The sequence below is a fragment of the Psammomys obesus genome, unplaced genomic scaffold, assembly GCF_907164565.1.
Source record: "Psammomys obesus unplaced genomic scaffold, mPsaObe1.curated_primary_1811, whole genome shotgun sequence".
NCBI lineage: Eukaryota > Metazoa > Chordata > Mammalia > Rodentia > Muridae > Psammomys > Psammomys obesus.
This window is the reverse complement of record NW_026594143.1, coordinates 822,402-839,120: the sequence shown is the minus strand read 5'-3', so window position 1 is coordinate 839,120 and position 16,719 is coordinate 822,402. Positions and strand designations below refer to the sequence as shown.

Here is a 16,719-nt window from a genome sequence, read left to right as displayed (position 1 = left end):
TTTAAACATACTAAACTGAGTAGTATGACGTCCCCTCACTCAGGTACTTTTAACATTTATTAACTTTAACCTTTCTAGTTCTATCCTTTGGCATTTTCTTTCCCATAGAATTACTTTGAAATGAACCTCTCCTGTCATGTTATTTTATCTATACAAATTAGATACATTGAGAAAGTTCTTGACAGTATAACTGTAATTTTCACAATTGAAAATTTAAAAGTAGAAATTACACTAGTTTTAAATTTTCCTTTATATTTTGTTTTATTTATAGTTTGTTTGAACCAGGGTCCAGAGAAAAGTCCATTTACCAAATAGTTTATATAGACTTTAAATCTATTTTAAACATTGTCTTGTTTTTTTTCCAATTTGTTTTTTAAATTGTCTTGCATTTTCCTCATATTTGAAAATTACAACACATAGTGATGTCTAACCCATTCTTGTTAAAGACCCTAGAGAACCTATTATGATTGGACAATGGTAGTAATCTCTTACATTCCAGTTGGAGTTGATACTGCTGGCCTAGTCCGTATATTAAAATAGCTAGTCATGGGTTCCTTTTTCTATGGCATTTTGATTTGATACTTGATTTTAGTTCTATGTCCTGGTCCCACTGTGTTCCACTGAAATACAGGCCTTCTGGAAGAAAAAGCTAATGTTTTCTAGATAATGACCTGTTGTAAGGTGGTTTTTTTTTTTTTTTTTTCAATCTGTATTTGCAATATTCTTAGGTAGTTTTGTTTTTTATGCTCTGTTTTGGTGTTATCCTAGCTTTTTTGATCCTGAACTTTGCTATTAACCGGTTGATGAATTATGCTGGCCACTGCACAGTTCTTGAAATCCCAATAAAAGTTTTTGAGGGCTTTGTTACTTTCAGCTTTTACACTCAATTGTAGTATTGATTGTCCTAGGATTGTACTTTTTATTTCATTTGGAAATAATTTCCCCCTACGTAAGTTCCTGTAAATAGTTTGTTTCTCCCTTCTGCCCCCTTTCTTTGTTTAATTATTATGCTTATGCAATGTTAGCCATTCTGGGTCTGTACTATGCTCTTTCTGTGGTCAAACGAGAAAATGAGAGTTGGACACATAGCCTCCAGCCAGCCTCATATACAAATGTGGGCAAATTAAGTGTTCTTCTACCTGGCTTTAAAATATTAAGAATTGTATGTAAAAAGGGCAGAAAGTGGAAAAGTCATGAATGTAAAATGTTGATATATATAAATATGATTATGGGCTCACCAGTGAGGAGTTCAGGTGTTTCTGCTCTGTGTTTATTATTGGAGGAATAAGCTCTTATTTGAAAATTGATTAAATATTAAATAAAGGATTTCTTGGGGATTCTAGCAGTTTTATGGTTTCAACAGAAAAAAAAAATAACCATGTTGGATATAGTGATTAAATATTTACACTTCAATTCTCTAGTTTAAACAAAATCACTTAGACTTAAACTAGTACAGAGTTGTGCACAGTGGGCATTTCAATATTTGAATCACCCTCTTTTTAACACTGAAAGTTCACAGTGGAAACAGTGTTGGCTTGTTCTCCTTTTGTTGTGTGTTTTTTACTACCAGTTCAAAGTATCATTGAAATGCCAAACTTGGTTGCTTTAAAAATATTTGCCCTTCACACATTGCCTCTTATGGACAATCTTGATTTTAAGTTGTTAAATCTGTTGTGTAGTTGTGACCATGTTGGGCTGCTTTGCAGTGATCTCAGAGGTAGACCCAAAGGCAGACAGTTCACAAGTGCTTGTGCTTTTATGGTTTTCTTGTATTGTTTTTTTGACCCCTTTCTTCAATGACTGGTTACCAAATGTTTATATATGTTAATGTCATGGATAACTCAGCTCTTAAGATTCTCTGGAAGCTTTTTAGTTGATGTGTCATAGAGGTTGAGTTTGTAAAACTTGATGTACTTGTTGACCATCTTGGTTTTCTGGTTATAAAAATGCTTTCAAAGGAGTGGCTGCATAAAACAAGTTTGAGGTGTTAACCTGATAATTTTCAACTTTGCGTTTCCTTAAAAGGTTTTCATCACTTATCTTTTAGAATCATAATGGTGACACAGTGGTTTCACAGAATGTTTGAATTTGTTTCACTTTTATGAAGTATTGTCAAATGGAAGTTGTAGATCTGATTCAGCTGATTGAGCTAGATAATGTGAAATTTTTTTCAACCTGGATACTTTGTTCATATAATTTTAAATGTTGTAAGCAGTTTTACTTTTTCAGTACTGGTAAATAAAAGGTACTAAAAGTAAAAAGTGGAGGGAGGACTTAAATTCTTTTCATGATTTAAAATTAAAAGATTTGGGGGTAGAGAAATAGCTTACCAGTTAAGAGTACTTCCTGCTCTTTCAGAGGACCCAGGAGTCTTTCTGACTCCCACTTGGTGGCACACTAACATATAAAATTCCATTTCCAAGGAATGGAATAACTTTTTGACCTTTCAGTGAACCAGTCACATACATAGTGCACATATGTGCAAAATACTCATACACATAAAAGAAATAATTCCAAAAAAAAAAACCCTTAAAGTTTTCTAAATGTAGACAGACTGCTATGAGTTAGCACAACTTAGGTTTTAAGTTCTTATAATTACATATATTTTATTTGGTGTGTACTTATGTTTTGGAACAGTTTTTAAAGATAGCTTTCATGGTGGTTATTTGCTAAATTTATTTGCCTATCTTTTATTGAGGCATATTTTGTTTTTTGCTGTTATTTCCCCATATACTTGCTTTCCCCACATCCCAAGCTGGCTTTGAATGTTTGTGTACAGATAACTCTCTTGTTTTAGCCCGGAGTGGCTGAAACTAAAGATATGTGTCACTGGTGGAAGCTTTCCTTTCACAGATTGTTGTACAGTATGCTGCAAATTGAATTTTTACTGGTGTAAAGATTTATTTACAATGTTTAAGAGTATTTCCTCAGTTCAAGTTTTGACACTGTTTTTTACCTGCTGTATCTTTTTCTTACCTGCTGAATCTTATACAAAGTAACCTCTTTATGCTATACTGTAGTTGTTCCTCTATAAAGTACTGATTATTACCACATGGGATTTTGGATAAATTGAATGGAGTTAATGCATGAATCATACTTAAAACAGTGGCTCTGAAACTTTAGGGAACATCAGAATCATCTAGAGGATTTATTAAAACATTGCTGCATCCCCAATTTCTGATTCCATAATTTGAGGGGGAATAGATTTTGCATTTGTGGGTTTTCAGATGATAGTGGTGCTAATGGTTAGAAACACTATTTGCAGTGTTTGTAGTATTCGTAGTTGATGCAGAATGTTAGCTATTACTGTCTCTAGATACAAAATGAAACACTTCACTCTTAGTTGTATTTAGTATCACCTTCAACTCAAATAATTCATGTGTATAGAGTGCATTTTGGTCCCAGCTTCATGTTTCCACATTATTCCTCATATATTCCACATCATGTTTCAGATTCATTAAAAAATGAATTTGAGAAAAAAATGAGCTTGAGTATTGTTGTTCATATGTGTACAGGTGTGGAACCATCCACTAGAGCATGTGCAGCTTATCAATGGCTACTTTCCCAAAGAAAAATGACTGTCCTTCTCCCAGTAGCCATCAGCTGCCAGTAGCTCCTCAGCTAAGGGTAGGCCTTGGTGTCTCTCCCCTATCCATGCAGGAATTTTGATTGTTTACCTGTACAGAGAGGTAATCACAGCTGCTTGAGTTTATGCATGCAATGGTCATGCCATATCCAGAAGGCATTATTTTATAGCATACCTTCCTGTACTGTGGCTTTTACATCAATGTGCCTCCTTTTCCTAAATATTTCTCAGCATTGGGGGCAGGGTTGATAAGATTTCTCATTTAGGGCTGAACACTCAGTCACTTATTTTTAGTCTGTATTAACTTTTGGTCACTGTAAAAAGAAGCTTCTATGACTAAGATTGAGAACAGTTTATTTAGTATTGTCTTCAGCTAAAAGCAGTTTTGAAAGCCTCTGTTGCAAGGATTCTCAAAATATAGGCCCAGATCAGTGTTTTATTTCCTGCATATTGGTAGCTGGGTCCAGTGGTGTTATAAAATTCAAGTTCATTACCTTTGGCAAACATTGAAGGTTGTGTTCATTATGACATTGTTTTGATGATGTGAATTTTTAAAATTCATATAATCTTTGAGGACAGTGAAGTCATGATGTTTCAATGCTGGTATTTTGTTTTCTCCTGATAGCTAGCATTTTATTGTGTTTCCCTTATTTTTATTTGGTTGCTCAGAGACAGTTGATGTAGAAAGGGCAGGATGAGCAAACACATAGTTGTTATATCTTAAAAAACTAGTGTGTGTGTAAGACATAGATTAGCTTCAAGTGTCATTCTTCAGCTGTTCAGTCACATTTCTTATTGTTGCTTTTGAGATACAATATTCTCTGCCTTCCCAATGCTATCATTATGCTTATAAACACCTAGTTGGTTTTGTTTGTTTTGTTTTAAATGGGTTCTGGAAATCAGATCGTCGTGCTTGCAAGTAAGCATATTACTTATTGAGCTGTCTTCTCAGTTCTCTTGTCTATTTTTTTTTTATGTTAGAGGTATTTTTTTATTTTTATTAATTACACTTTATTCCCTTTGTATCTCCCCTCCCAAATCCCTCCTTCCGGCACCCTTTTCCACCCATGCCCCTCCCCAAGTCCACTGATAGGGGAGGTCTTTTTTATTTTAATTTTTATTAATTACACTTTATTCACTTTGTATCCTCCCACCCCGTAAAACTCTTCCTCCTCTCCTCCCAGTTCCACCGTCCCTCCCCCTTCTCCAGGCATGCCCTTCCCCAAGTCCACTGATAGGGGAGGTCTTCCTCTCCTTCCTTCGGATCCTAGTCTATCAGGTCTCATCAGGACTGGCTGCATTGTCTTCCTCTGTGGCCTGGTAAGGCTGAACCCCTCCTCAGGGGGAGGTGATCAAAGAACAGGCCAATCAGACTATGTCAGAGACAGTTCCTGCTCCCATTACTATGGAACCCACTTGGACACTGAGCTGCCATGGACTACATCTGTGCAGGGGTTTTTAAATACAGCTTTATTTTTAAAAATGTATTTAGTGTATGCTGTATACAGGTATCCATGGAGGCCACAAAATGGTTATCAGATCCTTTGGAGCTGTAACTATAAGCCATTTTGGTTCTTGTAACAAAATTGCAGTTCTCTTGAAAAGCAGGAAGCTCTCTTAATCATTGAGCCTTCTCTCTAGCCCCCAAAGACAACCTTTGATATAATGATTTCCTTCCCTGCCAGCTTCAGAAGGTTATGTAAATCTGTGTAATGTGGTACTCATGGATATAAATATTTTTGATGATAGTGTTTTGGAGACAAGGTTTCTCTGTAGATGGCTGTCCTAGAGCCTATTCTGTAGACCGGGCTAGCCTTGAAGTCTAAGAAATCTGGAAGGGCATGTGTTACCCACCTTCAGGCTTAAGCTAATATTTTGAAATTCAAATTGTTCATCTTCTAGCTAGGAGGATTCTATAATATTATAAAGTTGGTTCTTGATTCTTCTTTGCACAAACCGTAATATCTTTGGTAGTTTCTTTGTTATTGGTATGTCATAATGTTCCAGGTTTCTTGTGCATTTCTGCCCCAAAGCTGGAATCAGATAATGTGATAAGATAAAAGGTAAGGTTGAAGGAAATTTTCTCTTTGCCGTGGTAGTACTGGGTTTTGTATTCTGGCTCCATTTTCTCGTTTCACTTTATCTTCCAGGGTTGCTTCTTTATTGTCCCTAATCCCCTCCCCTTTGTTAATAGGAAATTTTTACTAGAATTTAAGTGGAAATGTTTGAAAAATATTGATAAAAGTATAAGACAAGGATTTCAGGCAGTTCTAGATTTGGGGGTTTTCATTTTATAGTTGGGGTAAGTAAACCTTTTGTTTCAGCTATGGAAATACTTTCTTTATGTGGTTATTGGAATCAGTTTTGTAGTGGTATATACTACATTGGTTGCCATTATCTCCCCTTTTCTATAGCTCTTTACTGTTCACTGTTTTTGTATTCAAGGTTCTGCTAAAACCTTATTAGTCTGTAATGAGTCATTGCAACAGTAATCATTTTCACCAGCATCAGTAAAGTTAGAAGAGTTACTGAACATTAACTCATTTAAAACCATTTATTTACTATCTAAAGTACCGTGTATGATTCAGTAAGTGGCAGTTCTTGATTTTTTTTAACTGTTTGGTGCAGTCTGGCCTTAGCCTTCTGAATGTTAGAATTTCAGCTCTGTTCATTTTAAAGTAATGTAAGATTTTCAGTTTCATTCTTGAATCTTGCCTCTCTTCATTTAGTTGAATAAGCATAGGCGTCCTAACTCTTGTGTGCTTCCTCAGCCTTTAAGACTGCTGATAGGTTGTGAAATCCTGTAATTGGCTTCTATGAGTACCAGGTAATAACAACAAGATTTGGACCAAGGTTCAAGTTTACAGTGGCACATGGCAATTGCTATTACAGTACTAGTTTATAGTCTTTGGGTAGACTGTATCTGGTCTGAGGTCTTTGTCCAATTTTGAACTGCCTTCTTCCCACTTTCTTCCTCCCCTGTTATTTCTATCTGTTCTCCTTAAAATGTATATATATAGAGAGAGACTCATCCAGTTGTTGGTAATCAAGTATATAAAGAAACATTAGTATACAAATTAATATTTAAATGTGCCTAGAATATTTTACTAAATTTATATTACCTATAAAAAGCGTATCAAAAATCCTACACATTTGTGTACATATTGTGTATATGTGTTTGTGTCTATACCCATACATAGAATAATTTTAAATGTGTTCTATAGCCTTTAAGTACCATAATACTGCAATTATAGAGTTCTGTACAATGATAGGGCCATTATAATTTGTGTAAAATAAATAGGTAATGGCTTTGTCACTTAGGGCAAATTGAGTCAGTTTCTTCACCCTTTAAATGAAGGCAATATCTATGCAACAGATTTTCTTGAGGACATACTCATTGCTGCCACATAGTAGGGATACAAAGATAAGCAACAGATTGCTGGCAAGATGGTTCAACAGTTTAAAGGCAACTGCCATCAAGTCTGAGTTTTATTCTAGGGACCCACATGGTGGAAGGAAAGAACCAAGTCTTGCAATTTGTCCTCTGACTTTCCCATGTGCACTCTGGCATACTCAAACCCACACACCTATATAGAGCACACAAAATAAAGAAAAATTTAGTTTATAAAGATAAGTAGTACAAATGGAGAGCTTGGAGGGAGATTTGTAAATCATCTTGAAAAGCTAGTACGAATAGTGCGAGGAAGGAGCAGAATGTTATAGCAATTTTTAGAGGTGCTTTGGAGAATACAACATGGAATATTGGAGGATTAAACAAGTGTCTTAGTTATTTTTTCTATTACTATGAAGAGACAACATGGCCAAGGCAACTTACAGAAGACTGTTGAGGCTTACAGTTTACATGACTACCGTGGTGGAGAGCATGACAGCAGGCAGGCAGGTATGCATGGTTAAAGAACATTAGCTGAGAGCTAATGAAAGCTCAAAGCCTGACCTCAGTGACACACTTCCTTTAACAAGGCTACACCTCCTAATTCTTTCCCAAATAGGTTAACCAACTGAGGACCATACATTCAAATACATGAACCTATGGCAGCCATACTCATTGAAACCACCACAGCAAAGTGTATGTAAAGATGGGTTGTGAGCTCAAAAATATTTAAGATGCAGTTCTGTGAGCTGGATTTTATGACTTCCTTAAAAGGTAGTAATATTTACCTGAGATAAAGTGCCCTGAACATAATGTTTTTGGTCCTTTTCTTATATCTGAGTCAATTTTAGGAAAATCAAGAAAATGTACAGTCGCTCCACAAAACCTAATCACCATGCTTTTTAGTGTGTTAACATCATGGTTATAAGGTTAATAGTTAAAGGATAAGAAAACAGTTTATTAGAAAATTTAAAGACAGGCTTTTCTTAGAATAGAAAACTAAAAATGTTAATAACAAGAAGATACTCAAACTAAGAATAAGAAATACAAACTAAAATGACTTTTTTTAAAAATCCTTAGATTCTCAAAAACAATTTAATACCATGAAGTCATAACAAGAAGTAAAAGGGAGAACCTGGTCTTAAAACAGTGTTTATAGGTGGTATTGTACAAAATCTACTATTAAGTAATTTAACATTTATATAGCATTTAAAGTTTTATAAAATCATTCAGTAAGAATGCATTGAGAATGGGCCTTTTGTTTTTGTGCTTTTTTTTTTTTTTAATAGTTACTTGTTTGAAAACACTACTGCTTTTTTGTTTGTTTAGTTTTGTTTCTTCTGCTTTTTGAGATAGTCTCTACATAGCCCTGGCTGTCCTACTGTAGAACAGGCTGCCCTTGAACTCAGAGATCCTCTCTGGGATCAAAGGTGCATACCACCACACCCACATCTGCTAGTGATTTAACCACACAGTGATAAAGAAGAGATAAGTTCTCATAGCTTTTGAAATGCCATCACTCAGCTTAATTTGGCTTACAGTGTATTCTCTTAAAACTTTTCTTTAAGCCAGTGCAGTCTAAACATTTGTGTGTGTGTGTGTCTCAGTATGATTTAGAAATATTTAGAAACATTTATTAGTGGATGTATGTGTGATTTCAGGGGGAAAGCACATGTTTTGTGGTCAGAGGACAACTTGAAACATTCTCTGTATACCTATACATGGGTTCTGAGAAATCTTAACTCAGGTTGCTGGACTAGTGTTACAAGTTCATTTATCTACTAAGCAATCTCAACCTCCAAAAATGTTCCATTTAAGTTGGACTAAAGATGTGTTAATCTGGGTTTGTTCCCCAGTACTGTATATGTTTCTAGGTCATATGAAGTCAGGATGAAGTCTCATTAAAATATCTCATTTAAAACTACAGTAGTTTAATATTATAAACATCCAACACACATTCGTATTTGCTCAGGGATCCTGAAACACTATTTAGCCATTTCCTCCAAATCAGTGTATAAATAGTTAGTTATTTATTTTGTAATATGCTGGAGATGGAGCCCAGGGCCTCGCACATACAAGGTCTGTGCTCTACCACCTTCATCTCAAGTGTTATCTTTTTCTTCACTGATTTTGAACTTTATTTTATTATGTTTATGTGTAGGTACCTGCTTGTGTGTTCAGGGAGGGAGCAGGACGGTATTTTCCCATGAACCATCTTAGCACAGAAATGATATTTCAAATGTTGCTGTTCCATTGACCTCTTGGGTCTGTGATACTGTGCATCTTTCTATAGCATTTTAATGGATGCATTATGTTCTGATGCATATATGAGTCCTATTTTCTTGTATTCATACCTTTGTTACAGTTTTCGTTATATTAGTGCACAGACATTTGCTAACTAGTGTTGAATGAACTTAAAAAGGATAGAAACATCGTAATAAATCTTAATGGACTTAATTTATTCCTTTAAGAAATTTCTAAAACCAGAATGCAAAAATTTAAGCCGGGTGGTGATAATAGGCGCCTTTAATACCAGCACTCAGGAGACAGAGTCAGGTGGATCTCTAAGTTCTAGGCCAGTCTGGTCTACAGAGTAAGTTCCAGGACAGCCAGGGAAACCATCTTAAAAAATAAAAAAGGAAAAAAAAATAAGGTTTTTTTATACTTATAGCTTGAATGCTGCTTAGAAAGACCATCTTTTTTAGTATGCTATGTTTAGCATATGATCTATGATGATTTAGATTAGTGTACCACCTTGTGGTGAGCCTTGATAAACTTGTAAGAGAGCGTAAACCTGGCTATAGCTAGTATTGGTGCTATGAAAACGGTTCTCTCCATACCTTTATCAGCTGGTATGTTTTTACAGGGGCAAGCTTCTGGAGTTCCTTAAGACTTTTGCCCGTTCTGGATTCCAGGTCTCTGCTCCTCCCTTGTATAATTTGAAGACAGCCTTTAAAACAATTCAAGCCGAGGGTTAGCTCAGTGCCATTGTCATGTGAAACCATGGATTTAGTCCCCAGCCTTGTGTTTTAAGAAATGGTAGTGGAGATTTCACTTGACAACAATCTTTTATGGCAAACATTTAGATATTTGAAGGTTAAGAGAGGAGTAGATTGGATCCTGAGGGGAAAAGCGAGGTATGGGGAGGGACTGAGAAGAGAAGAGGGACAACTTTAGTTGAGGTATAATAGATGAGAGAAGAATAAAATAATTTTTAAAAATTAAAAATAATATCACTTTAGATCTACCTCTAGAAGATCTACCTCTAGAAGACAGTATAGTTTCTGTTTGTGCTTTATTTTGAGAAGCTATCTCATGTAACCCAAAAACTCACTGTATAGTTGTTAAGAATGCATTCTGTAGTGGAAGATGACATTAACGTTCTGAAATTTCAGGCATGTGCTACCAGATCTGGCTTTGATACATGATGCAAGACTAATTTGTTTTTGCTGGTGGTAGAGATTAGCGATGGATTACAGATACAGAAATTTACATTGCCTACTAATAGTGAAAGATTTTATTAGTGAGTAGCAATCTTTGCAGACATCTACTTTAGGATGCTTACATAACAGTGAAATTCCTCTAATAGTGCATGTTTTACATTTCTGTTACGTGATTCATGACTGCACCAGGAGCTTTTAAATAGAAGAATCTTTTCCATATCCCAACAGAAAAGTTGGAACAGAGAATTTACTATCCATATCGGGGCTTATTTTATGGAACCCACCCCCTCCCACTTAGGGGTAATAACTTGGCCATAATATTTATATAGTGGTGTAATGGGGAACCAAGCACAAACAGTCCAGTATTCTGCCTGGTTTCCTGCATTGTGCTGTAGGTTTCCTTCAAGCAATTTGCTTCTATTTCTAAATGTGCCACCAGGTGTCATCTGTGAAAGTACAGAATGAATAGTCTCATTGGGGAAAATTTTAACAAAAGAAACTGAAGAAAAAGGCAGGATTCCAAAGAAAGCTCCCCCTTCTGACTTAAATTCCAGTATGTGTTTAATTTGTAGCCTTTAAAAATAATTTTTATTAGTTCTTTGAGAATTTCATACAGTGTAATTTGAATATCTTCATTATTGTCCTTATCTGGGATAGCCTAATTTGCCTATTTTTAAGAGTGTTTTTGTTGGTTTGGTTTTAGGAGGAGTTTTGTTTTAACAGTCTCACTCTAGCCGACGCTGACCTGGAACTGTGTAACCCAAGCTAGCCTCAGTCCTACTGCTTTAATTTCCCTAATGTTTGGATTTCAGACATGAGCTACCACAGCCAACTCGTGTGTATGTTTTCACACATATATGTGGATACTATATGCCAATAAATGTGAATGAATCCTCTTCATAAAACTTTTTAATTAATGTTTTCTGAACTGGGAATGTAGCTTATTAGTGGAGCATTTCTTTTGCCCTAAGCACTGAAAAAGAAAATGTTTCTAAACCTAATTTTTTTCTCAACTGTTTTAAATTGTGAAGTGATATTTTGATACTTAGGAAAAAATGTATATGTCAGATGAACTTTGTTTTCACAGATTCTTTTGAGCATATTTATTTTTTGAGAAATTTTTGTTCATTTGATCATTTGATTTTTTTTTTTTTGTTTCTAGATTTGGTAGTATTAATCACTGTCAGATGAATAGTAGGTAGTTTCTCCCATTCTTTAAGGTGTTTTATTTACACTAATAATTCCCTTTGCTGTGTAGAAACTGTTTAATTTCATGTGATTCTTATTATATCTAGAGTATTGGTTGACTCCATTTTTTATGACCACATTGCACTTAAACTATTTTTTTTTTAAGATTTATTTATTATGTATGTAGTGGTCTGTCTACATGTACACCTGCACTCCAGAAGAGGGCACCAGGCCTCATTATAGATGATTGTGAGCCACCATGTGGTTGCTGGGAGTTGAACTCAGGCCCTTTGGAAGAGCAGTCAGTATTCTTAACCTCTGAGCTATCTCTCCAGCCCCTCACTTAAACTATTAATGTACTATAATCATTTTTGGTTGTTGATACATAGTTGGCCCTGAATTAGAGGGAATACCAGTTGAGATTTTTGGTTTTGCATTTATATATGTGTAAGTAAATATGTTTGTTCTATTTTTAAGTGTATGTGTATTTTGCTTGCAAATATATTTGTGACTTGTTTGTGCCTGGGCCTGTGGAGATCAGAAAAGATGTTAGATTCTCTGGTAATGAGCCACCATGTGGGTGCTGAGAATTGAACTTGGATCTGGAGAAGGCAGTGCTCCTAACCAATGAGCCATTTCTCTGAGCCCAGTGTGTTATTTTTAAAGTTTTATTTTGGTGGTGGAATATAAGGTACAATACTTGCCTAGCAAGTATGAGGTCTTGAATTCAACCTTTATGCCTTCCCAAAAGGATTTGGTACCTCTTTTATCAATGAACTAATTTGATCCACAATAAAATCTTGTAAAGTCAAGGTTATTTTCATCATTACTTTTCAGTAAAAGAGTTTGTAGTCATACTGATAACTAATGTACATAATTTCTGTGATGAAACTGTACAGTAGAATCTTTGTTTCAGGGTATTCTAAGTTTGTTTGAACACACTGATAATAGTAGAGATCCAGGTAAAATCTTTGATTAAGTCATACAACCTATTATTTAGTAGGCTACTTAACTTTTGGAGAAATAATGAAGATTTAATTTGAGAATAAGACTAGAGTCTCTTCAATTTGATTATTATCAAAGTAGATTTTAACTTAGTTAATACCAGCACCTAAGTCTACCAGTTTGGACGTTAGTAGATACTCAAGTTAATGTTATCCTTCATATGTAATTTATAGAAAGGTTGAAAAGAACCAGATCCTTTTCTTTTTTCTTTTGATGATGTCTGCACACTAATTTTCATTTATAGACTATCTGGCATAAAGATTGTTGCTCCTGAATTGATCTGGTACAGAAAGAAATACAACAAATAAGTGTTTATCTTATTTTTTGCCATGCAGTTTTATGAAGAAGTCTTTTATCTTACAGAGGTTACTGTGGCTCAGGTGTGTTAAGACCTCCCAAGAAAGGACTTGGCAAAGCTTTAAAAATGGTATTTTACAGACAAGCCTTTCTAGTATGGTGTTGTGCTTTTTGTTTTTTATTTCCTCTTTTTTCCCTTCTCCCCCCAGCCCCCGTTTATGTAATTATAGCCTGATCCTAGCCTCCTTCCTCCTCTCCTCTCTTCCCAGTCCCATCCTTGCTCCCCTCCCACCTCTCATCCCCCCCCCCCCTTTGCTTCTCAGAGAAAGGGAAGACTCCAAGGGGTACCAACCCACCCTGGCACCTCAAATCTCAGCAGGACAAAACTTATCTTCACACATTGAGGCCTGATAAGGGAGCCCAGTTAGGGGTAAGGGATCCTAAAGCAGGCAAGAGATTGCTGCTGCAATTGCTAGGGGACCCACATGATGACCAAGGTGCATATATGCTACATACATGTAGGGCCTAAGTCTATCCCATGCATGCTCTTTGGTTGGTGGTTCAGTCTCTGTGAGCCCCCATGGGCCCAGGTTAGTTGACTCTGTAGGTCTTCTTGTGGTGTCCTTGACCCCTCTGGCTCCCTCTATCCTTCCTTCCACTCTTCCACAAGACTCCCTGAGCTTGGCCTTTTGTTTGCCTGTGGGTCTCTGTATCTGTTTCCATCAGCTGCTGGATGAAGCCTCTCAGAAGACAGTTATGCTAAGGTCCTGTCTACAAGCATAGCAGAGTATCATAGTATCATTAATAGTGTCAGGGGTTCCACTCTCCCATGGGTGGGTCTCAAGCTAGGCTGGTCATTGGTTTGCCATTCCCTTAATGCCTGTTTCATCTTTATCCCTACACTTGTAGGCAAGGCATTTTACTTTTGCTTCCCATCAAGGAGTGTTCCTCCACTTCAGAAAGAAAACTCATAAAGAAAGACATATGTAGAAGCAGATAAATTAATCACACAGCTCTCTTCTTCCCATTTTTTGTCAGAATATATTAAGATAAATAAAACTTAGCTTTTAAGAAATATATGAAACACTACACTACCATTTTAGATTATACTTGTGCTTTTTTTTAATATTTTTTCTTGAGAATAAAGGATCTAGAGGGTTTTTTCCCAGGTATACATAATTTAATTCCCCATATATATATATGTGTTCATCTTTAGAAATGTTAACTTGTTTTCCTTTAAACCCAGGGAGATGGGAAAGGAGCTTAAGTAATACAAAAGGAATAGAATTCTCTTTCTTATATTGTTTTTATTATATATGACAGCAACCTATGATATGTCTGTGGTTCATAAATAAAAGGGTTATTATACAAGTGAAAACATTCTCAATGATTAAAGAAAGCAGTGTCTTAGCTTTCTTTAGGATTGTTCAAGTCTTTTAAAGAAGCAAATGAGGGAATGGGAAGATGTCTCAGTAAATTGCTTTCTGTGGTGTGTCTGTGTGCATACTGCTTTGCAAATGTAATCTCTGAAAAATCCAGTGTAGGTGGCTCAATCAGTGAGTTGTATGTGTATACACTGTTTTGTACAAATTTAATTCCCGAAAAATCTAGTCCCTTCCCCTTTTTGTTTGCAATGCTGGGGGGGTCAGGGCCTTTGCGCATGCTCAGTAAAAGCTCTCACTGGCTACATACACTATATCCTTTAATTTTTTTTGAAGGGCATGATTGTAAGACTGAGCAGGGTATACTTAATGTATTTAGGTATATGTATATGTGTGTAAATATATATATGTGTTGTGTATATGTATAAATGAAAAGGACAATGAATTTGAAAGAAGATGTATGAATTGAAAGGAAGGGTGTCTGGGAAGGTTTGGAGGGAGATAAAAGGAAGAGGAGATTCGTCATTAAACCTTATCCCCCAAAATTTAGTAAATAAATATAATGAAGCTTTAAAAGGCAACAGTATCTATGATTGACCTTAAAAAGATTGTTGGTTTGTAATTGTTTTTCTTTTTGCTTTTGTGTACTAACATAATTGCCTTTATGTTACTATTGCCTCTAATCTTTTTTTAATTGTTTGCATTTCTATAATCTGGCGATCTAATAGTACCCATGTTAGTGTCTACATACAGTTGTCTACATACAGTGTTTTCATAACCATGTCAAATGGAGAAAATGAAGCTTAAAGCATTTTTAATCCTGTGATAGTTTCTATGCAGGTGACTATGATGCAAAGATACGGTACAGACCCAGTCACACACATCTTCTGAGGAAAATGTCAGGTAGAATGGTATGTGGGTTGAGGGTATAAATGGAAACAATTAAAGGCTTCACTTTTCCCCTGGGAGAAGTGTCTCAGCCTCATAGAGAGGAGGTAACATTTAAGCTGAACTTTGAGGGATACTGAAAGTCTTTAGTGTTAGGGAAGCTTAACAAGGTCAAAGCATGAAAGGAATATTATGTAACTATATGTTGCCAGTAAGAGAGAGAGGGGCGGGTCTTGGGTGCTGTTTTAGTATTTTGTATACTTAAATTTAGAGATTTAGGAAGATTGCTCTGGTAATAATGCAAGGATAGAATTGGAGATCGGGCAGGATAGAGCCTTATTTTAGCGTTCCTTTTTGTTTTAAATTTAGGGTACTTTTAAAGTGTGGAGATAGTACAATGAATACCCATGTGCCTATTACCTAGCTACTAAGTTACCAGTATGTAGCTGCTGTGTTATTTATTTATACCCTACTCCCTCCTTTGATCATTTTGAAGCAGGTTCCTAAGTCAGGCATGGACTGGCAAAGCAAATATAGCAGCTTTCAGAATTGGCCTTTGCAGCCAAATCAAAATTCAAACGGAAAAAAAGGAGAGAAAATTCAAAAGGAAAAGAAAAAGCATTATCTATGCATTCAAAGAGTGCTTGGGAAAAGTCCTCATCTACATTTTTTATGAATGATATTCTCTGTGGCCAGAGTTGGTGGTAAAGATCTTTTATATAATGTTAAGTCTCAAAAGTCTTACATCTAGTTTTTAAGATCAGTCTTTTCTTCATCCTTGCCCATTTCTAAAAGAAAATTAAGATATCACCCTTTAAACTACTATTCTTTATTCAAATTTCAGAAACTCGTCTTCAAAAAACAAGCAAGCAAGCAAAATAGCCCATATCTAATAAGTGAATTTCACCACAGACAAGTCAATGAGTTCAGGAAAATATTTTAATCTGTCAGAAATCAAGTTACTTAAAAATTAACTCACTTCCCCTGAAACTCCTTTTAGAAACTAAAAATACCTGGTTATACAAATACCTAACTCAGTTCTGAGGTGGACTATCATACATTTTTTTAAGCTGTATTTCATCTTACTGCCATTTTGTGGTAAGATTTAGCCGAGCAATCTTTCCAGTACAGGACAGTCATTTTATGTAGGTGAGGGTAGGGATGCTAGTGCCTGTAATAGGGGCCCGGGGTGATGTTGGTACTTTGAACTAAGTCTGATGAGAATTGGTAACTCAGATGGCATCTCTAGCACATTTTCTGTTTAGTTGCCTTGCCCAGCAACACATCTAAACAGAAACTGAGACTCAAGGCAAGCAATGGGTGGAGCATATGAGCCTTGAGTGGGGGGAAGGATAAAATGACCCCGAGGGGACAGAAGCTCCACAAGAAGACGAAGGTCCCAACTAACCTGGGCCCAGAGGGACCTGAGGAGACTGAAGCACCAACCAAGGACTGTGCATGGAATGGACTTAGACCCTCTACACATATATACCCAATGGGCAGCCTAGCCTCCATGTGGATCCCCCAGAAAGGGGATGG

At 36.0% G+C, this 16,719-nt stretch overlaps 1 protein-coding gene across 1 annotated transcript in view; it reads left to right on the top strand.

Moving 5' to 3' along the window:
* Huwe1 (HECT, UBA and WWE domain containing E3 ubiquitin protein ligase 1) overlaps positions 1-16,719 on the top strand; it is a 138,242-nt gene that overhangs the window by 3,903 nt on the left and 117,620 nt on the right. The window lies entirely within an intron of this gene.